The sequence below is a fragment of the Mandrillus leucophaeus genome, unplaced genomic scaffold (assembly GCF_000951045.1).
Source record: "Mandrillus leucophaeus isolate KB7577 unplaced genomic scaffold, Mleu.le_1.0 Scaffold189, whole genome shotgun sequence".
In the NCBI taxonomy this organism is placed as follows: Eukaryota; Metazoa; Chordata; class Mammalia; order Primates; family Cercopithecidae; genus Mandrillus; species Mandrillus leucophaeus.
Window position 1 is genome coordinate 2,378,788 of NW_012101909.1, and position 23,071 is coordinate 2,401,858.

Genomic DNA, 23,071 nt, shown 5'->3' on the forward strand with positions numbered 1-23,071 from the left:
CCTGGGTTCAAGCGATTCTCCTGCCTCGGCCTCCCAAAGTGCTGGGATTACAGGCATGAGCTACTGTGCCCAACCTGACCTTCTTAATGATATGGCATTTCCCTTTGTGACTATTCCAAAAGACCAGTAGCGTGATCTGCATTTGGAGGTAAAAATGTTCTTCATGATTCTAAGGCAGCAGCAGCTGACAGTTACTAAAACAAGCCCCACAAAATGTTATCTTTCCCTCCCACCACAGCAGCTGAAGATAGCAGTATATGTTCCTCAGGCTGAAACTGCCCAGATGTTTTATGAAAAAAGACCCACCGGAAGCCAACCTGGAGCATCTTTCTGATGAGTTTCCTTGAACACAGGAGCAGCAGGTAAGAAATACCTTATACCATTCTGTCCCTTGCAGAACTTACATTAAGTCATGGACTACGAGTAGGCATAGCTGAGAAAGGAAGGGCCATGCATCTTACAGTTTTGATCTAGAATCTTTTCTAAAAGTGTTCCTGATCCTTTTCATTTTTATCCCAGGAAGACTGGGCCACTCCAGCATTTGACCCACCCTGTGCCCAGGAGCACCTATCATAGGCCCCCCGCCTAAGCCATTGTCTGTCTCTCTTCTTAATGTTTAGTCTTGCAGATGTTTGGGTGTTTGTTACTGTCATGTCTGTTCAGTTGAACTTTTATTTGCTAAAATGTATTGTGCAATGGCAAGCAGAACTAATCTCATTAAATAATAGAATCAAAGAACTTAGAGATAGATAGGAGATTTAATACATCATCTGGTTCAGATCTCTAACTACAAGCAATTGTTGCAACCTTAGTTGTAAGGAAAAAACAGCTGAGCCCAGGAAATTATGTGACTTACTCAAGGCTAAACTGCCAGCAACTGAAAAAAGAGGAACTAGAATTCAGGTCTCCTACCTCCTAATGCAGAGCCAAGCTGGGTCTGTATCAATTGATTTCAGCACACATGACCACAGATGAATCTTCAAGCACATTTGCAACAGGATGTAGCAACTTGGACTAAATCCGCTGCACCTATACCAACACCCTTTCTTGGGATTAATGAATATTGAGAAACTTCATTGAGGTGTGGCTTTCCAACTTCACAATATTGTATTAGTGAATATCTCTAAGTAGAATTCTATGTAGACTTATATACAACTCTCTTCTTACTTATTGGACAGCAAAACTCCTTAGGAGCAGAAATGGAATATAATACACTTCGATATTGTCTAAAACTTAATCATATAGAGTCAATTTGTATTTATTGAGTACTTGCTAGGTGATATGCTAGGGAAATGCCAATAAATGAAACCCTTTATCCCTAAGATAATTTCTAATCTAAATAAGGGAAAGCAACATAAAATGTAATAAAATAAATAAATTGTAAATAGTCCAAAAGAAGAAACGTAACAATAGAGGGACACATTTTGCCAGGAAATGACTGTTACTGGGGAGAGGTGCTCTACGAGTTTAGAGGCAAGGAAGGTATGAGCTGAGGAAACCAGGAAGGAAGGGGATTCTTCATGCAGAGGTAAGTATTGACTAGTTTCTGAGTTCCGTGAATTCCCTGACCACACTTCCAATTCCCACTTCCATACTTCTGTTTACATTGCTCTGACCTTAAATGCCTCCTCTCTCTCCGTCTAGTAAATAACAGTTTGGGTGAAACTGGAAGATCTTAGAATGTCAAACTAAGTTTTTTTCACTTTCTTTTTATGTCTTGTAAGAACAATGGTATTAACAAGGGCCTAAGTCGATCCATACACACTCCTAGAATATACAGGAGAGCTGGAATAGCAGACAGCTAGGACACATGCAGTCTTCAGGAAGGCCCAGGGAAGAAACTAAGACTAGCAGAGAGTACGAATTTAATTAATAGCTCACAAATGACAAATCCAGATACACTGAAGGGCAAAGAAATTCTCTCAAGCAATAAGCAACACATCTTACTCACCCTTATAGCACATTTACCATTTACAAATTCTTATACTGCCTATCTGAGATTTTGTTCTGTTATTTCCTTTTAGAGATGATCTCAACTAGTGTACTAGAAAGCCCCTGGACCAGGCCTCAAGAGGCTCTGATTTTCAGGGCTTGTCCTCATTTGCTTCAGTGTGTGATTTTTGTCCCCATCGTCACTCACTCCCCCAGCTCTGTGAAGGCCATGGATTGTGATGGGGGAAGGGAACTTTCGGAGTGGGCAGATCCTGTGGTCTCAGCCACACATCTGTGGATTCACAGATCATTCATAGGCTGATCAGTTTCTCATCTACACATGAAGTTGGCAGCCTGGTCAGAAGGAATGGAAGTGGAGACCTGCTACTCCCCGGTGGACAGGAATAGGGCCTCTACCAGCCGCTCCCCCCAAAAGCTGATTAATCTTTAAAATTTCTCGGGGACACCGCGCAATTCAAAGGCCACAGTCCCCTTGATGGAACACTGAAAGAGGGTTTTTGTTTTCCACAAAAAGGGAAATTGAGGTTTTTGTGGTGAAAGAGAAGGATGTAAAATCAGCCATGTAGTGGTTTATTCACAGCCTGACCCCTCCCCAAACCCACAGGGATACTGGAGCTGCGACTCATCTCTTCTCATGAGTCATGTGGACTTGCATGGGCCTGGTGGATTTAGGAAAGAAAACACCAGACTCCACAGTGTGCACAAGCATTTGGGGACAGAGATGTGATCCAAAGATGGAGAGATACAGCTCCTTGACTTTAATGTGGAGAGACAGGCCGGAAGACAGGGCTGTCCAGGTCTAATAGAACCGATAGGTCGTCTCTCAAAGGGCCAGAGCGTGGCTATCACATTTGGGGCCTGTTATTTGAGCCGTCATAGCCGACTTTTCCACTGACATCCCCAACTTCCAAATTAATTATTTACTTACCAGAGATTCAGCTTGGCCATGTCAGACGGAAATAGCAGGGGGTGTTGTGTAGCTCAGATGAGCTGGCATTCAAACAGTAAGAGAGGACATCACTCAGGCCACATGCCCCTCTCTGGTTCAGAGGGAGACACCTGTGAGATTTAGATGTCCCTAAGATCCCTACACCTTCCCTCATCTAAGTCTGGAGCTAGAAACAGATCACTGTGTTGATCCCAGGACTTCTTACGGGAGTTGTTTTTCTGATTTTTTTTTTTTTTTTTCCTGGCCCAAACCAGAATCCTGGGGGGGAATTGATTCTCTGACTCTGGTTTTTCAGAGTTTGAAATCCTAGGTGAAAGGTGCGAGCTGCTAGTAGGGCCAGGGCAGGAGGGGGCTCAGCCATCACTGTAAGCTCTGTTTGCCGCAGAAGGACAGGTGTTGAGTTACACACTCGGGGAATGTGAGCGCCAGGAAGGGACCTGGTGGGTGCCAGCCAAAGTAGCGAGGTCAATACCTCCTTCTGTACTGGCTCTTCCTGGAGACCAAAAAAACAAACCATCCCTTGGCTTCAGGTTCCTGAAAAGACCTGAACTGTTCTTGTTTACTGTTCTAAGGGGCTGCATAGCACTTCTTTTTAGAATAATTTATTTCATTGACTTCAAGACCTCAGAAAGGCAGCAGTATATGCATTGAGGGCTAAATAGGGCATGTTTACAGAGCACTTATTCTCCGCAGAAGGGTCTAAATAAATGCAACATACAATATGGCTGCTCCTGTCTATTGCAACGGTGAGAAATAGCACTAACATCTTGTTTTGACTAACGTCTTCACTTATATATTCGTGAGGACACAGGCTTTGGGTTTCCTCCTTCACTGGATGTCTGCTCAGCACAGCAAGTTCCCAGAGCTAGGAATTTGTGATCGTACATGCAGAAGACATCAGGGGTTTAGAGCGTCTGCAGTCAAGTTGTAGCATGTTAAAGAAAACAGAATTGCATAGCCCTGCTCAGCTTCAAGGAGCAGTAAGCTAAATTCCAAGAATATCATATTTAGTCATAAAGTTCAACCAATTCAGGACTCATAACGAGGGTATGTGATCGTCTATCTGAGTGGTAATCAACTTTCTTAGGTCAGCTTCTATTTTTAATCCTTCATGCAAAGAGTCCAGCATATTTGCATACTCACACAGACACATTGCTCATCAAATAGAACTAGGCAGCCTCAACACAAAAACTGAGAACATGTACCTCACACATACCAGCCACTGGGTATTTCGTAATAAAGAAAAATGGGATCAAACAAGGCATTAGGAAGAGAAAAACAGGTTCAGCCAGATACTATGGAAATCCTGATTCTTATCAGGGCAAACAATCGGAATTACTATGACGCTTCTTAGGGAGAGTCTACTCTGAACAGACACAGAATATTGTATGTCATACTGTCTTCACGTGGACCAGGTAATTAGAATTATGCCCGTTTGATAGATAAGGAAAGTCAGATTGAGAGAGCACATGTTTGTCGGGTGGCAGAAACAGGAACTAGACCACGGTCTGTTTAATTGCAGTCAGTCACTCAACTTCAGGTTATGGAGCATATGAGGATGTATGTGTGTGTGCGCGCATGTGTGTGTGCGTGCATGTGTGTGTGTGTAAAGAACCATTTTCCTCCCTTTTAAAATCAGAATAATTCCATTAGCCCCAGGGTCTAGTAGAATAAAACATAAAACTATCATGACCAAGATTTTTATCCACAGATCAAAACAATTCTAGGTTTGGTTAGATTGAGATGAAGCCACAGTCACAACCCAGGTCTCTTGGCTGCTAACTCAGGGCTCTTCCAGACAATAGATGAAAACCCACATGGATTCAGGGAGTCTCATAAACTTCTCGGCAGACCCTGTTTTCTGTCAGTGTAGCAAGTGGTGCCTCTCCCACCTATGGCCATGTGGAAAAAGCACAGCTTCTGCAAAGCCTGATCATCTGCTGGCCTTAGTGACATGCTTAGTCAACAGAATGTGACGGAAGGGACATTTGGAAATGCTGAGGGTCCTACATAAGGGGACTTGCAGCTCCCACCTGATTCTCTCTGAATGATACCATGTGAGAAGTCCAACCACTCCGAGACCTGCCATGCTGGGTGGAAAGTACAAGTCAGCCATGTCAAGAGGTCAGAGTGGAACCCAGGCAGTCCCAGCTGTTCCATCCATCTCAGCCCAATCACCAGTGTCATCCAGCAGACAAGACAAGGAGAAGAGCTGAGAGACCCCGCCCACAGCCAGAGCCAGTCACAAGTGGGGCAATGTCTATCGCAGCCACACCAACTGAGTTCCTGATTATGGAGGAACAGAGACCAGCTATCCTCACTGGGCCGATCCACAACACTGACAACATGACAAAATGGCTCTAGTTTCAATGCCACTGAGTTTTGGGGTAGTTTGTTACACAGCAGTAGATAATTAGAACATCTTGTGTCTCGTGTATAAAGGGCTCCCAGGACGATCTCATCATCCAGAACCCCTGATACCATTTAAGCTTCCTCTTTCTCCCTCCCCCACCGTAACTCCTCTAGCTGCTCCTTTTGATGTCTCTCTTAGACCAGTGGGGAATGATGAAAGCAAGAAGGATCTGTTGAGGGCCTGAAAAAGAGGACAGGCACAACAGGGAGCATGTGTCAAAATGCTTTCTTCTTGGTAGGCAAAAATGGTACATGAGAGCCTCTTGGATGGAGAGATGAAGCAACACAGGAAAGTTCCTGAAAAAAGAGGCTCGAAAAAGGCATAGGATCAAGAAAAGAGCCAGGTTCCTCACTGCCTTCTTTCCCTGACCCCTGCATGCCACCCCATCTACATATCTGTACAACAGATCGCATGTTCTCCAAATCCTCCGTGGTTCCATCCTTCAGGATAGAGTTTACTCAATGCATCCCAAGGACTCCAGCAAACTCTTACCTCCCCACTCTCTGACAGCTGAATTATTGACCATTTAGCTCATATTGACTCTTAGTTTTCCATGTTTGTCTTATCTAGAACAGACAGAATAAAACTTGTTTGAGGGCAAAACCTATATTACATAATTTTTCTTCATATTCCATAGTAAAATGCACAGAACCAAACACAATAAAACAAGTCGTATTCAAAATGTATCCAAGGGAATTTAGTGCTACCCATATAACAAGGGCAGATAAGGTCTCAGCCTCACCACTCTAGGCTTCTGCAGATGTTCCATGCTGAGTTTTCAAGAAGTTGACTCACACAGATGCATAGCTAGACCTCACATCACACTCAGGCTTCTGGAAAGATTAGTTTACATGACAGTTTCTGCATCTCCTCCTTCACTGGCTTCTGATCTCATAGCTCCACAGAAAACACTCTCTCAAAAGTCACAGTGACCCTGCGGTGCCAAAGCCTGTGTGACATAAACCACAGCCTCCCAGGGACCTCTTGGGGTTTCTCCTGCTCTAGCCAGACCACTTGTTGCAAACACTTTTTTTTTCCCCTTCTGCTTATCTTTTAAATGCTTGTAATCTCCAAAGATCTCTCCACAGCTCTAAGGCTTTACAAGCTACCCCAGGCAAATTAAGCCACACCCATGGTTTTAACCATTAACAGATTCCAAAGCCCACAGTAATCTGCAGAACCCAAATATTCAGCTGCCTAACAAGTATCGCCACATGAGTGTCCCCATAGGCCCCTTTAAACTCAACAGGAATCACACTGACTTGCTGCAGCATCCTCTTTTCAAGGCCTCCCTTCTTTATGAATAGTGATATCCGTTTGCCTCGGAGATATCTTAAATTCCACCTTCTCATTCAACAACTAAATCCCATTAGCCACTGAGTCACACAGATGCTACCTGCTTAATGCCTTTTATATCAATTCACTTCTGATGCTGTCTCTGTCACCAATGTGTTTTAGGTTTTTCTCACTTCTCACCTGCATTATGTCAAAGGCCTCTAGCTGGCCTCTCTTGCTCCAGTCTCTCTCCCCTATGATCTGCTCACCGCATGGTTCTCCACGTGACCTTTCCAGAACATAACTCTGCTCATGTCCTTCTTTGTCTAAAATAAATCAGAGTTTTGGGGATAATGTATAACCTCCTAGGACACAGGGTCCAAAGAACAGTGATTCAAAGTGAACTGTAGAGCCAGATTTCATGGGTTTCAATCCAAACTCTGCCTCTTCCTAGCTCTGTAACAGGTAGATGACCTACTGTGTCTGTGCCTCAGTTCCCTGATTTGTAAGGTAAGGATAATAGTAGTAGCTACTGCCTAGGGTTTTATGAAGACTACTTGAAATATACATGTAAAGAGCTTAGAACTCTATCTGGCACACAGTAAGGATTCAATAAACACTAGTTAGTTCCTAGCTGCGTTCTTCCCACTGCCTAGTTCTCACTTCTGCTCCCAACCACCCGTGGCATCATTCATTCAAATGGATCTACTTGCATTTCTTCTAGTCAAATCTATCATTTCATCACCCATGCCTTTGCATATGCCGTTATCTCTTCCTGGAATGCCCGTTCTCCTTCTTCCTCTAGCTGACTCCTCTTGTTCCTCAAAACTTGCTCCAAGACTACCTTCCCTCCATCCCAGAGCTTTCTCTCCCTGCTCCCAATCTGATTTGGAGGGTTATGCTTTCTCTTCATTGAATTTGGTACACTGTTTTATAATTACCATTTTATTTGCCTATCTGACTCAAGCTTGTCTGATTCTTAAAGGCAAATGACATGTCTTATTTGATTTTATATTCTTAGTGATGAGTACAATGACTACCTTAGAATCCACACTCATCCACTGTTAACTGAATGAACAAATGGTCCCTATGGAATATTAATAACAGGTACCCAAACACGCTTAAATTTGATTACCTGCACTTGAAACAAAACAGTGACTTTTTCCCAAGACCCGCATGCCTTGTGTAGTTTTATAGATTGCAAATAAACTTAGCACAGGGAGATGTGATCATGTCCAGGGAAATGATCAGCTCTGAGAACCACCAGTCTCTGACAGTAATAACTGCTAAATCTCCAGAAGGTTTCTACTTCTGCCCATCTCTTGATTATCCTGCTCTCTGGAATAAATCAGACAGTACAACACAGGAATTTGAATAAAGTAGCCAAACTGTGCAAAAGTGATCACAATGGAGTAGAAGTGCATTATTCTGCCTCTCAGAATTAGCATATTTCTAAGTAATGAGTCTTAAATGAGAGAAGACTTTGCTTTTCTTCCTGAGATAGTCTTCCTTAATTCTTCAGAGTGAAACTAGTAAGTGACGGCAGAGCAAACAAGGGATAAATGGTACGTGTAAGGACCTCCCCTCAAATTCAGTCTCTTTTTTTTATTGGATACAATTGCGCTTGGTTTAGTTTGGGTTCTGAGAAAACTGTCACTAACTCTCTAGGATAGCTTCTGTGTTTGAGGGTTAGATAAGACCAAGAAGTGGAGGCTATAGGAAGAATGACTTGTTGGATTACTTTGACCCAACAATGGAAGCAGCATCTCAGCCCAGAAGTGTTCAACAATAGGAAGATCATCCACAAAGCACCAAGGAAATTGGCTAAATGTCTGTCAGGAATGCCAGGATAATTCTCTTTCACCTTCGAGAATCTGATTTTATGATGGTGGTAGAGATTTCATATTTAAGGTGTTTTGAGAGCTTGGTGAAGACACAGTAGGGGATGCATAAATGATTGTTGTTCCTGTGAGGTTGAAAGGAACATTCTGGACATCTCAAACCATTCAGTTGGCAACTTCCTACAGTGCTCATACATAGACAGTGTCCACCTACTCTCCACCCCACTGCACTGAAAAGTGATGCTGGCCACTCACTGAAAAGGCTGCCAGGAAAGCAGGAAGTTTAGAATGTCATCTGAATGCGTTTTTGTGAACACATTCACAAAATGCTGAAGATAGACATTCAGCAACACACCCTTAAAATGCTTTCAAATGAGAAGGAAAGCCCGGCCTCAAGACAGGAACCTCTGCAGATATCACTCATCCTAATCTCTCACCCCAAAGTGAGAGGCAGAAATAAGGAAACTGACAGTAAAACCTTAACAGTTTGTTTTTGTTTGGGTATCAATACACACACACAGTGACCAGATATGTGAGTCGAATGCACGCAACTCTTCCAGAGAGCTCAAACACTGAGTTATCCAATGTTCCAATGCTAGTTACCCAAACAAACATTATGGAAAAGGACTTCAAAGAGAAGAGTCTGAACAGCAAAACTGAAGTATGTTTATAGTGTTAAAAAAAATAAAAAGCCGTCCACCTCTTTTATTTCGCATTTGGGTAATGCTTTAAACTTTCCAGGATCCTCCGATAACCACTCCACCCTCAAGATGGTAAGATCAATGGCAAAGGGATTTATCTCCCCAGTTGACCCCAGAATGAAAAGCAGAAACAGTGTGTGTGCACAACTGACACACAATAATTTAGCCCGCCCTTTCATCTTGGGCTCTTCTCCACGTATTATTACAAAAACAAGTTATGTAACAAAGCATACAGTTGTGTGGCTTGAGGCATTTATTAAAAACAGGGCCTTTATGAAGTCTTTGTGTACTTTACATATTTAATAAACTTCAAGTTCATGTCACTTAGAATCAAACATGAAATTTAAAAGCAATATTATTACAGTTTATGACCTCTAATCTGCAAATGGGAGGAGGTCCTAGATAGTTTTGTGTTTAAGAATATGAACTTTGAAATCAGACTAACTGGACTTCAAGCACTACCTCTTTTATATACTCTCTAGATGCCATTTCGCAAGTTATTTGACCTCCCCATGCCAGTTAACTCATCAGCAAAATGAGAACAATAAGATTTACCTCTTAGAGTTTTTGGGGAGGATTACACATACATTTGCAGGTAACAGGCTTAGATTGGTGCCTCCCATACAGAACTCAAGAGATAAGTATTATTATCTGATTACTCATAATCTTGTTCAATGATTGCCAGCTTTAGTTACTACAAGAAAACAAAGTCCCTACCTTCCTTGAAAAGAATGTATTATGTATCTAGAACTGTTGGAATGAAAATCAAGAAGCCTTGATATGTCACTTACAAACTATGTGTAACAACTCACATGAGTTAGTTGTTAAAGTTTAAAAATTATGTAAAGGTTTCATGAAGCTTCAGGAATGGTCCCTGAATTGGTGGAAAGGAAATTCCCTTCTGAACTTAAAAGTCAAAAAACTTCAGAGGGGAAGGAATCTTTTAGAGATCTACTCAAGGTCATATGAAGGTTCTTGGTTCTAATTCCATCCGGGCCACCAGAGAGCCAGGAGATGCCCATCCCCTTTGAAGCTTCTCATGCCTCCCTCCCCACCCCCAGTCACCATTACCACCCTACACCCTTTTCTAACCATAGATTTCTAAGTAAAAAAGGAAATTGTCTAAAATTGAAACTGTCTTAGTCTATTATTGGCTTTGGTGGCTGTGGGAAGAAAATGGAGTTGGGCGGGGGGGAGGTATGTTGATGAAAATAATCTGAGTCATCACTTCCTGGAAGAGGTGACAGCACACCCAGAGCCGCTGGGAAGTCAGGGGGCTGAGGAGGAGGAGGTCCCAGCTCTGCCACAACCTCACGTAGCACGGGAGGATGTCACTTAACTTCTGTGGGTTCCCATTGGCAAAATGATCCTAAAGGCCTTCCCAGCTATATGCCCCTATAATTCAGGAAAGGTCCTGGTGAATAAACCATCAGTGCTATTCACTGTCCGCCTAGAAAGCAAAATGAACCTGTGCTCTTAAAGTATGAAAGCCATATCTTTCAAGCAAGGGCAGGCTGGTTATGGTTGAGTCAAGACCTAACTGCTTTATTTCCTAACCACTTCCCCAAACCCAGACTCTGCCCCTCCACATACCGCCCACCCCCCCCCCAAACCCAGTTTTGCTACACAATTCCTTGGGCAGTGCAGGGTAACCCCATTAAGAACAGAGGCCCTGGGAGAGCCAGACCTAGTGCAGGAATCACTTTATAGTCTCTCTTAGATGTGAAATTATATGAAATTATTCCCCAAACTGTGAGCAGATACAGATGATTATAAGATTTAGGTGTTGAAAAGACCAATAACAGCATCAAGATAGGAGTCTCACCTGTTGCAATCACCTGCTTATGTGTCTCCCTAGCCTTGAGAGAGAAAACTGGCCCCCTTTTCATTTATCTAATGGTAACTCTATGGGCAGCTACTAAACCCTCCTTTGAAAGTAAACCCCCATTGCCAGTGACCCTTTGCTGAATGAGTGAGTGAAGAAATGAATGCTGTGCATCCCAAATCAGGAAGCAAGGAAGGGGGACACATTCATACAATTCCTTGAACTCTGCAGACACTTTGGCTTCTTGCAGTAATTTCATAATATTCTCGCTCATTCATATTCTCTCTTTCCACTTCCAGCCCCACCCCCACTCATTATGTAGTCTGACTGAATACCACTCAAAATATTTTCTCAATTAGAGGAGAAAACAGGAATTTGCCACTTGTCTGCCTCTATTCTGCTGCCTGTCAGCCTTCAGCAAATATTTCAATCCTGGGCCTTTGCCTGCTGCTAACCCCTGTCCTTTAACCTTTGACCCTGTCCTCTTCAAATCCTCTAGCCTTTACCTTCTCATCCTCCCAGCCCAGACACTCCACTCCAGGGATGGTGTCACCGACGACTGTGTTTAACCACAAGAGGTACAGTGATGCCCCTAAAGCAATCAGAACAAGAGACGTGCTGCTGAGATTTGCTTATCTGATCAAAAGATGCTCAGAAAAATTAGCATATCACAGTGGATGAGAGACAACCTGTAAATAGACTCCCACTCTCACTTACCTACCTTTGGTCTTCAGAGCCTCTTCTCTGGTCTGGGCCTGCTCCCCTCCCCCACCCTATATCCTAACTCCCTCAAATGGGCACGTCACTGGGATTAGAGGCTCAAGGGTTGGCTGTAAGATGTAGAAACAAAATGGAAATCATGTCCGCTATAGCTGTAAGATGCGGAGTTCCTGTTTGACTTTTCCCGATATTCACGTTCAGCCAAACCACAAGATAATTTGCTTCTAAACCGCTGTCCCAACTTCCTGTAACCACTGCAACTTCCCTGGCTCTAGCTAAACCCCCAGCCCTGTGACATCCAACATTAGAACCACTGGGACTCATCATTTCCCCATCCTTGCCTGTGTCCACCAACCTGTGAGCTGTGCCACTTCTGGGTGTTTCTGTGAGTATTTGAGAAAGGTGTGGAATATTTCAGGACTTTTTCCTTGGCAAAGACTAGGTTGCTCTCTGATAGCATTGCTTCCCATGTAATTAATTGTGCTGTCTCTTGGCTCATTAAAAACGAGACCCTCAGGTCCCAGGCAGCATTATGTAGGGTAAATCATGTTTAAGTAACTGCATAACTAGTGGGTCAGTTTTATCTTTTGTCTTGGCTGCGACCATTATTTAGCTGGGTTCTCAAAATGCCCGGCAGTGAAGCTTTCATGTCAGGCCAGTATTGAAAGACAAATGTTTTCTCCCCTCCCCACCCCCACTGCCAGCCCCTCTTCTCTGAATGCTGCATGCACAGGGCAGCTGGGAAATAAAAGACCCCTTTATCTGATTATCCTGGGCAAAGGCGTGGTGAGTTCAGGAGGGTTCAACAGAGAAGTGCCAAACTGGAATAAGATGGGCCAAGCAAATAGTTGGGGCAGACTCCCATGCAGTGGCAATGGCCGGCCACAGCAATTCAGTCTCCTGTCTCATTTTTAGCACTCAGCTTTGTGATGACTAAAAAGGGTGTTGTTTTCTTTTCCCCCCGACTGTCGCTGATTGCCATGTGATCTTGAACAAATCACGAGACATCACTGATCTGGGCTGTATGTCCTCATCTGTGAAGGGAAGACAGCTCTGATGATCTTCAAGGTCTCTTTCTGCTTTAACATTCTTTGTGTGTATCCATCAAGCAATAAAAAACAGTGTGACCCTCTCAAATAGCTATGGAGAATACCGCCTGACAGTATAAAAAGAGGACTTCTGAAGAGATGAAAGCAGCAACTTTCTTTATAGGCAGAGTTTGTCTCATATAAAAGGAAGTGAGAGGAAGAGAAGGAGAAGGAAAAGGCAAGATTGCCCATTTCACAAAGGAGAAATTAAGGGGTAGGGAAATTTTGGCCAATTAATCCAGTTATGCCTAGTGTTCCATTATTGGAACGCCAAGCTTGTGGGAGTAATTTATAGCCTACTGCTCAAGGTCATCACCAAGGTCTGATTTTGCACACACAAAAATTTGCAACCTCCAGTATAAATGGGTTAAATTACCAATGTCATACAATTAGTTACTGGTGCTGTTAAAAATAAAACTCAGAAGGACTCCCAATTTTGTCCTAGATTCTAATCCTATTATATTATCCTTCCAATAGGATATTGTGATGATGAAAAGAAATAGTATTTGTGCTGTTTAATTTTTGCAGATTTGCATTTACCATTTTCTTTGGCCAATCTGGAATCCTAGAAGCCTACTAGAGAACCACCCTGACTACAAGCCCTTCACAGTCATCTGCCTTCTAGGAGCAGTCAGATGGGAAGCCTTCAGTGACTATCAGAACCCAACCACCAGTCCCTCCACGCCCGAATTTTGTTCATCCCGTCCACATAGCACATGATGCTCATCACTGGAAGACAGAAATCATGGTGGCCATGCAGCCTTTAGACAGCTGCAGCAACCGAATACTGCTGATCTGCAGGAGGGTCTACAATAGGCACCCATAAAGATTGTAGAATTAATACAGACAAAACAACAGTGTATTTGACATAGAATGATCCATTGGTAGCAAATACTACTCTAACACATCTCTCTTAGCTTATAACAAGCTGCCCTAAATATGTTCTGCCTCTTGCTCACAAACACCATAGATTAAGCACTTAGAAATTGAGGCTAAAATGTGTGAGAAGGCAGGGCAGCAGGGGACTCATGGGACAAGCAAGGGAGGGGGCACAAAAAGGCGACTGGAGATGGTGGCTAGGAATATCCCAAAATAATATAAACAGGTTCTCCCAGGATTCCTTCCTCTCCTCCTGAGCTTAGAGCCCAGTCAAAGCCAGCCCCCCAAACATCTATGTCAATGTCACACCAATGCTGGACTCTTTTCGGTACACATATGCATGTCCACGCAGATGCCCTCTCACATACACATGTCCAGACACCCTCTAGTTGGCAAACAAGTGACAATATGCAAATTATCAGAAGCCACAAAGATTTGCTTCGGTGGGGAGCCTGAACAAACAGGGAACAATTTTGCAAGTGGCCACAGATGGCTTAGTTAGCTTCTCCGCTTACAATGGACACTAACAAGATTTGCCAGAACTAATTCATTCTTTCACACCATTGCCCTGTTCCCCCACCTTCTGAGGGTAAGGAAAATTCCCCATCACGGCCATATGCATTTTTGTTCCTTTCCAACACAGAAAAAGTGCAACTGCTTCATCCATAGTGTGGATGGGTCATATTTAAAGTGGGTAACACAGATTTAAAAGGAGACATGGTGGAAGCAAACATATGCTGATTTCTCCCCACCGACCCACCTACACCATTTCCCTAAACTCCTTATTTGGAGAAAGGGGTAGAAAAGAAAAGATTTTATGGCGTCCCGTGTCGAGCTGGAGAACTCAGTAGCAGAAAAGAAATGAGTGGCAAAGAATAAATAAAACAAAATGGACTAGAAACAGACAGTGAACCTATCAGATGAAATTCAAACCTTCCCACGTGATGGGTTACAACTGGCCTCATATACAGGAAGTAAACTTTGACTTTATGCAGCAAAGGAAGAAACACTTGATGAAGTCTTTCCTCCATGAATTCCTATATGAGGCACAACTCCTGGAAACAAAACTTCAAGACAGAGGCTGGATTCAGGACCTTTGTGCATATCTGGAGCTCTTCTTCATGCAAGGCCCTTTTCTTTTCCATAAGTGTCAGTAAGATGCTTTTGAATCCTTAAGAAAAGAAATCAATTACTTCTTCAAAAAAACACCTGAACTTCTCTAGGTCACAAGAATAGAGACCTTAGAGGTGGCTCCTTTCCACATCCCAGAAGGCTCTCTCAGCCTCTTCTCTGTATGTGATGGCAGAACTCAAGGGTACTCATGCCCTTCGCCGGGTGCTGCCATCAATTTCTAGCCAGTCTCTAGGCTCACTCCCCACCAATGCTGGCTGCAGTACGATGTCCTAAAGCAGCTCTCTGCACATTCCTTCATTCTCTTCTCCCCAAGGGGTGGGGCTTTGGAGGGCTCCATTGCTTTCTTAGTGCACTTAGGAAAAAGTCAGATCTGTCTGATCTGGCCTACTGAAGCTTCCACTCCAGATTTTTCCAGGTCAACTCTGCAGTCCAGCAAGTCAAGGCTGCCCACCATGAGCACTTTGCCCTCTGCACAATGGTTCAAGCACATGCCCTATCCCTCTTTCCCTCCTGCCTAAACCCTATGCTTTCTTCAAGGCCCATTCAAGCTTCTTCCTCCATCCTTCCCTGTACTCTCTCACATGTTCCAGCATCCAGTACACCATGAGTACCATGCGTGGATGTAACCTCCCTAACAAGGCAGACACTGGGAAGCTTCCCCCCGAAAGCCAGACAAGTCGGTCTAAACTGGGAGCGATGGCTCTGCATCCTGTCACCTGCCTAGATGCCCACGTGGTTCCTCTCTTTCTTCATTCACAGGCATCATTCATACTAGCTGAAGATGAATATGTCTACTTTTTTTCTCAAATATGTATGTTGGATACCTATAGCAGCAGCTATTGAGAAAACGATACTGTTGATTAGATAAAATTTGTTTACATGCCTCCATAATCATGTACATGTGAATACCTAGTTATAGGAATAGGTATTTCTATGGTGATGTCCTGGAATATCAGAGTTGGAAAGGACTTCAGTGTCTTCTGCTTCATGGCCTTCATTTCAAGATGTCACCTCTGAGAACAAGAGGCAGGTGAGAAAACACAGGTGGTTAGGGACAGAGACTAAAATTCTTGCTTCTTGAGCCAGGGTTCTATCAGATCATACGCAATATCTATCATCCCAGAGGCTATACATGCACACACATACATGTATGTGCACACAACAGTGCACTCACTCTCTCTAACATGCAAACCAATGCGCGCCACCCTCTTCAGCTGAGGTCCTCAGAGAATCCTGAGGATAGAATGACACAAATGCCTGAGGATCCCCCGGATGCTCTCCAGATTTGACATCTTCTCATATGCTTGTCCTCCCATCCAGATCTTTGCCTCCACTGCCAGCAGGCTGTGTGCTCTGACCCCTGACCCCCACAGCTGGAATGTCTTCTGAGGATGACAAGCTCCAAGGACCAACAATTATCTCCCAGTGTTAAATAAGATGAGCAGAAGTGGCTACTGCTGCTCCCGCAATCAGGGCCCAGCCAGAGAGGAATCTGCTGCAAGTCTAAAATTGGGAGCAAAGGTCAGCTGTCAATTAGAAATGAAGCCAGAAGGAAAGGCAGGTATCCAGAAGTGCAGCACCTGCTCCTCCCTGGAGGTGGAGTGGGGCACAGCTGGCCAGCCTGGAGCAGCCCCTCTCTGCTTATAGGGTATCTGCAGCAGTCCTGGTACCAGTGGGAAGATGCCGGTACCTTGGGTGGAGGAGCAACAAGCATTTTTGAAAGGGTCCCAGAATCACAGACCAGGCTTCTCCAAGGTACTCTCCATTCCTTTTCTGCAAAGCTCTTCTGAACTAATGGAGACTTTCAAAGGCAGTCCTTCCCTTCAGACCTTGAAATACTGGTGCCGCCCATAAGCAGGTACCATTCCCCTGCCCTCCACCCCTTGCACACATTCTCTCTCGGATGCAGTTTTTCCCTTCCTCCATGAAGTGACCAGTGCTCACGTGGCCTCCAGTCCTGCATCTGATTTGCCCCAATACACCAGGTCTTTCAGGTGTTTTGATCTTCCCCTGATTTATCAGATTTCTGCTTCTATTTCCTCTGCTGCTTTTTCTGGATTCTGTTCCATCTTCCAAAATGTGTGACGCATGATTTTTCAGGTTTCTTGTCAAGCTTACTATTCTACCTTCTCTTCCTATGCTGGGACTTTCAAGGACATCCCACAGATTAAATACATCAGTACCATAAAACCCCGTGTGTCTTCACATAGACAACAGAATGGAAGCCTTCAACTAACATCTCACTTTGTTCTGCTCGAAGGTGTTTCTTGACTTTCTTTCCAAGTAGGCACAGGCTGTCCCTATCACTCAGTCAAATTAATCAGTCAATTACAAGTTAGTATTTGAGAATCTCTGACATCCTCTGTCCTAGTTGAGATACTATGGAGGAACTTTCTGCTTATAGAGTATCTGCAGCAGCTCTGATACCAGTGGGAAGCTTTTGAGTCAAATAGACAACAGTACGCCATTTGCATCATCTGAGGGACAATACTCACTTACACCTCCATAGTACTGCCTGCCATGCAATAAATAGTTATTGAAGAAAATATATTTGGTTGAATGAGTGAATAAATGAATGAATAACTCAGGTACACTACGGAAGAGACCAGTTTAAGTGAGATAAGCAGCATCAGCAGGGGCATCCTGGTTCCATTCAGCTTAGCGCTCTCTCTCTCTCTCTCTCTCTCTTTCTGCTACTAGGACATCTTTCTTAGGCTCAGTAGAGCCCACTGTTCTGAAATCAAATTTTGTTTTTGACACTTACCCTGCTCCTCCTGCTCTCACAGCTCTGGGATCTGCAGCTTTTGGTGACCCTGGGCTCTGAAGAGGGACCCTGGCTAACACAAGGTGCAGCATGAATCAGCTGGCAGAGCTGAGCATGAGGGCCATTCTTGACTCCAGGTCCAGGGTCTGCCCTGCACCTGCTGCTACCCAATCTGTGGCATCCATCACTTTCAACTTCCCTCACCTAGTCCAGTGTGTCTATATCCTATCTGCTATTTCTCCCTCATTGCTTCAGGCAAGATTTCTTTTCATATCCGGATTATATTCAAAAATGAAGAGAAGGAGAGAGCATTTACTAAAAACCAGATCATTCCATATGGTAAAGTGCTGAGCAAAAACTCTAGTAGTTTCAGGAGCAAAGTTGAGTTCATTACTCAGTAAAGTTGCTACATTTCTTATAATCCACACTATTATGAACCTATGATATATTTTAAGAAGTTAAAATGCACACACAAACACACACCCACAGATGCACATATGCATTTTAAGTCATCTAGAAAAATTCTATGTCCTTAGGAGGAAGAAACAGAGAAACCTTCAACCTCTCTGACCTTCTCTCTAGCTCTGTCTTTTCTTTCTCTTATCTTTGTTTTATTTTATATTCTATTCTAAGGGAATCCTCAGGTCCTCTAATGCTCTGGGTCACAGGCTTAGTCCACCAGCAAGAGGAGGGAGAAAATGGTGCGTTTAAGAACAGCTTTTTGGATTTCACGTATTTTTACCAATTTAGTGCATTCATCATGTGTTCATTCCCTGACCCTTTCTCTCATCACCATAAAGGATCAAAATACACCCTTTTGTTGGTAAAGGGCCAATCCCTTGCAATGGGCCCGAAGTAGAGATGGGAGTGTGTGCAGTGAGGGCAGACCCTGCAGAGCCAGAGGCCAGCAGAGCCCTGTGCCTGCAAAGTCAGAAGACAACCTGAGAGAATGTGCTCGAGCATCCTAAATCTGTTGAGACAAGTTTCATCAATTTTGTGGAACATGACAGAAAAAGAGGACAAAAGCATGAAGTTTGGGAGCAAATCTCATACAGCTTTGACAAGATTCAACCCAACTGTCTCTCTGGTTTCCCTGGCACCAGGCCACTGTGGTTCTCATTTTACAGAGAGATTAATGGAAGGACCGGAAAAACACTTCTCTGCCGGTTTTCCAGAAGGCAGACTCAGAGGTGAGAAACTCTGGTTCCCACCTTGTGTTCAGCTGCCTGAGTACTGCATGAGGAGCCTCAGTGGCTGCCACGGAGCTCGGAGGGCGTGGCACCGGTATCACAACATCCTGGCTGCTTCTGAGACCCAGGGCAAGTTCCTGGAGCTCTCTATGCCACATTTGAGTCATCTGTAAAGGGGGATAATAACATCACATTGTGGTTGTGGGGAAGATTCAGTAGCAATGTGTGTCAAGTGCTTGGCAAAGTTCTCAGCTCCTCTAAGTAGCAAAATGGCAGCTGTTGCTATGTCCAGAAAAGCAACCTGCATAGCCAATTGGCTTTCTCTGTGATTCGGGTTTTCCACAAAAGAACAACTCACCTGGATAAGGGCGATGGTTAATGCCATAATCCCAGCACTTTGGGAGGCCAAGGTGGGTAGATCACTTGAGTTCAGGAGTTCGAGACCAGCCTGGCTAACATGGCGAAACGCTGTCTCTACTAAAAATACAAAAATGAGCTGGGCATGGTGGCAAAGGACTGTAATCCCAGCTATTCAGGAGGCTGAGGTGCGAGAATCGCTTGAACCCGGGAGGTGGAGGTTGCAGAGAGCCGAGATCGCACCACTGCACTCCAGCCTGGCAACAGAGTGAGACTAAGTCTCAAAAACAAACAAACAAACAAAAAGAATGATTTGCCTACGCTTCTGATACACAGTTCCCATTTCTCAGAAAGAAATAAGAAAACGTAAAGAGCCTGGACACCAAAGAACCTTCAAGAAAACCTCCAAGGACAGCAAGGCCTCGCCTTTAGCAAGCGGTAGGATCTGGGTGTGACTTATGGGACAGGTTGAACACAGAAAGAGAAACTTCTGTCACTGGTGGATTTAATATTTTCCCTAGTTTGTTTTTTTGTTTTTCTCCCCCTGCCAAGGGATTAACGTATAGGTTCTTAAACAAGGGGGTCCCCCACTTACAGCTGACAGCAGCAGCTGCAACCTCTGACTCTCCTGCAGAATGGCAGGGAATCGAATCAAAAAGAAAAGCAAGTGGACAACCTTTCCTCCGGGAGCATGAAACACAATACCAGCCTTTCGCCAAACCCGGCAGACACCAGCCCTGATTGGAGGTTGCCTCGGAACAAAGGGAAATTGGTATTTAAAAAAAAATCTTCTGAAAGCCAACTCAGCAGATGGTTTTTTCCTGGGCTCCAGGAGAAGGGGGGGAAGGTGGGGGTAGGGGAAGGATGCTGGGATAACACAACTGCCACCAGGATACAGATGACTGAGAAGTGACAAAGATGAGCAAAGAGGACTGACCTCTCACCCCAGAATTTCACAAAGGGCAATTACACCATGTGGTGGGTATCTGGACGCGCCCACTTCCAACCTGCAGCTGCTGTCCATCACAGCCACGTCTGGGGGCTTTATTAAGAACAGAGGAGGAGAGAGGCCAGGGAATAAAAGGATATCGAAGGAAGTGATGAAAAAGTTCAATTAGCAACCATAGTTTGTTGGAAATCTACTATATATTAGTTTTAAAGAACACCTTCTATTTCCATTGCACTGTTAACATTTCAGAACTGTTTTATAGCCATACGCTCAGATTATCTTCAGAATAATGTGGAAAGAAGAGTGACATTATTACTCCCTTATTAAATATGAGCAAACACGGACTGACTTGTTTAAGGCAGAACAGGGACTTGGACCCAGAACCCTTGATTGGAGAAACTGTTCCCCTCAGGCCTCAGGCTAGTCAGCGCTCATGGAATCTTATTTTGCAAGGGCCTCAGCTGAATCCCACATTCTCAGTCCAAACCAGGACACTTTAGAATACCCTGTAAATAACTTCTGGATTAAGTCACAGCGAGCCTATTATCCCACAGCCCTGTGCTGCTGCCAGCCCATCACTTCGTACCACGCCTCACTGCCGCTGTGACCTGCCCAGTGTTTTCTAGCAGGAATATGGCTGTGGGCAGTCAAGAAAGGCGCTATGTGTCTCCAGGATGAAGCTGCAGTGCTGGAGTTTACCCACAGCCAGGGCCAAGCAGCAGAAACAATCAGGTGAGTTTCAAGAGACTCAACTATTCTCTTCTTAAAGATGTTTCAGCAGGGCAAGGCAACGTGGAATGTTTTGAAGATAGCTTCCTACTGCCGGAAACCAGGAGACCTGAAGGTTTGAGTCCCAAAAACCCCCCATCCCTCAGTAATTAGCTGTAAGCCCAGGCAAGCCATTTAAAACCCTCAGAGTCCTTTCCCCAGTCTATAAAACTGGGAGAAATAACAACAACTTTGCTTAACTATACGAAGAGCAAACCCAAAAGAAGGAACAGCTGGGCAGATGTGAATATACTTTGTCAAGGTGCTGGGCAGATGTGATTGTCCACACCATGTACTACCATCTGGAACACATACTTTGACAGTTACCTATTAAACACAATGCCCTGGGTTTTTCCCTAAATGTCCTGAGATCAATACTTCTTGGCAACATCTTTCTATACCCCACATAGCACTTCGGCTGAACACCCCATAAAACTCTGCAGGTACTTCTAGAATTAAGATGCTTCAGCTCTGTTACAGTATATCTGGATAGGAGAGCACTCACTCGTGCATGTGCACACACACACACACACACACACACAGACACAAAATTTCAGATGTTTCTAACTACCAATGCAAAATACACAGAGCTGACTAAGCAGGAGCTGTTTTGATATTAATAGAACAGAAGAGCTAAGGCCAGGCGCGGTGGTTCACGCCTGTAATCCCAGCACTTTGGGAGGCCGAGGTGGGTGGATCATCTGAGGTCAGGAGCTTGAGACCAGCCTGGCCAACATGGCAAAATGCCATCTCTACTAAAAATACAAAATAAATTAGCCCGGTGTTGGGGCACGCACCTGTAGTCCCAGCTACTTGGGGGGCTGAGGCAGGAGAATTGCTTGAACCTCGGAGGCGGAGGTTACAGTGAGTGGAGATCGTGCCACTGCACACCAGCCTGAGTGACAAAGCAAGACTCTTTCTCAAAAAAAAAAAAAAGAAAAAGAAGAGCTAAGAAGAACTTGTTTAACATCTAGGCTGGAAAAATAAAAATAAGTGAATATTACATTAAAAGATATAACTCCTGTCCTCAGGGAGCTTACACCACAATTGAGAAGAATAGACTTTATCATTAACAACACACACTTAACAGCCCTTTCATTTAGATAAAGGAGGTCATTATATAAATGAGAAACCAGGTTCGGAGAAGGCAGATAGCTATCTAGAGATGTATCTCTACAGAATACACAGAAATGGAATTCTGACTGAGTTGGGCACTACATTTAAAAGTGTCTTGTTTCTGTGCCTTCCATGTAGTCCTTAGACCCAAACCACACCATCTGTATAACATTCGATTCACATCTCTACCCAGAACTGTGCACAAAGAGATGATAATAATGCAAACACCTGAATTTTAGCCTAGAGAATCCACTGACTATAGGATGTGATAATTTGTACAGCAAAAGTAGCATAAGACAATATTAATTTGGCAGGTTTCCTTACCTTGAGTTCAGTGTATATGAACAATGACATAGCTTCTAGAAAGCTGGTACAGCTTAGGGTCATGTTAATAGAGGTACTGTGTCTAGAACAGAGGAGGTTACAATTCCCTGACATAATGCAGGGCCAGACCACCTCCCAGTATTGTACTCTGTTCTGTGAGCTCTCCCACTTATACCTTTTAGAAGGGACACTGAAAAACTAGTATTCCCAGCAAAAGAACCAGGGTGGTTTGGCACCAGGAAACCATGGAATACAAGGAACACTTTCAGGAACTGGAAATATCTAGGCTTTAAAAGGGATGCCTACTGCAATATAAGAAAGAGCTTTCTAAAACCAGGGCTGCCGCAAAAGGTGGCACATCCCCTCCCTGAAGGCCTTTGAGCAGCAGCCAAATAACCATGCCTTAGGGGTTTGGAAAGCTGTGTTTTGTTCCTTTAAGGGGATGCTGAGGCTGGGCGTGGTAGCTCACACCTGTAATCCTAGCACTTTGGGAGGCCAAGGCGGGAGGATCACGAGGTCAGGAGATCGAGACCATCCTGGCTGACATGGTGAAATCCCATCTCTACTAAAAACACAAAAAATTAGCCAGGCGTGGTGGCAGGCGCCTGTTGTACCAGTTACTCGGGAGGCTGAGGCAGGAGAATGGCGTGAACCCGGGAGGCAGAGCTTACAGTGAGTGGAGATCGTGCCACTGCACACCAGCCTGAGTGACAAAGCAAGACTCTTTCTCAAAAAAAAAAAAAGAAAAAGAAGAGCTAAGAAGAACTTGTTTAACATCTAGGCTGGAAAAATAAAAATAAGTGAATATTACATTAAAAGATATAA

The 23,071-nt window shown here is 44.1% G+C and overlaps 1 protein-coding gene across 1 annotated transcript in view; it reads right to left on the reverse strand.

The window, feature by feature from the left end:
- The window catches only part of SETBP1 (SET binding protein 1), a 370,382-nt gene that overhangs the window by 331,547 nt on the left and 15,764 nt on the right, over positions 1–23,071 (reverse strand). The window lies entirely within an intron of this gene.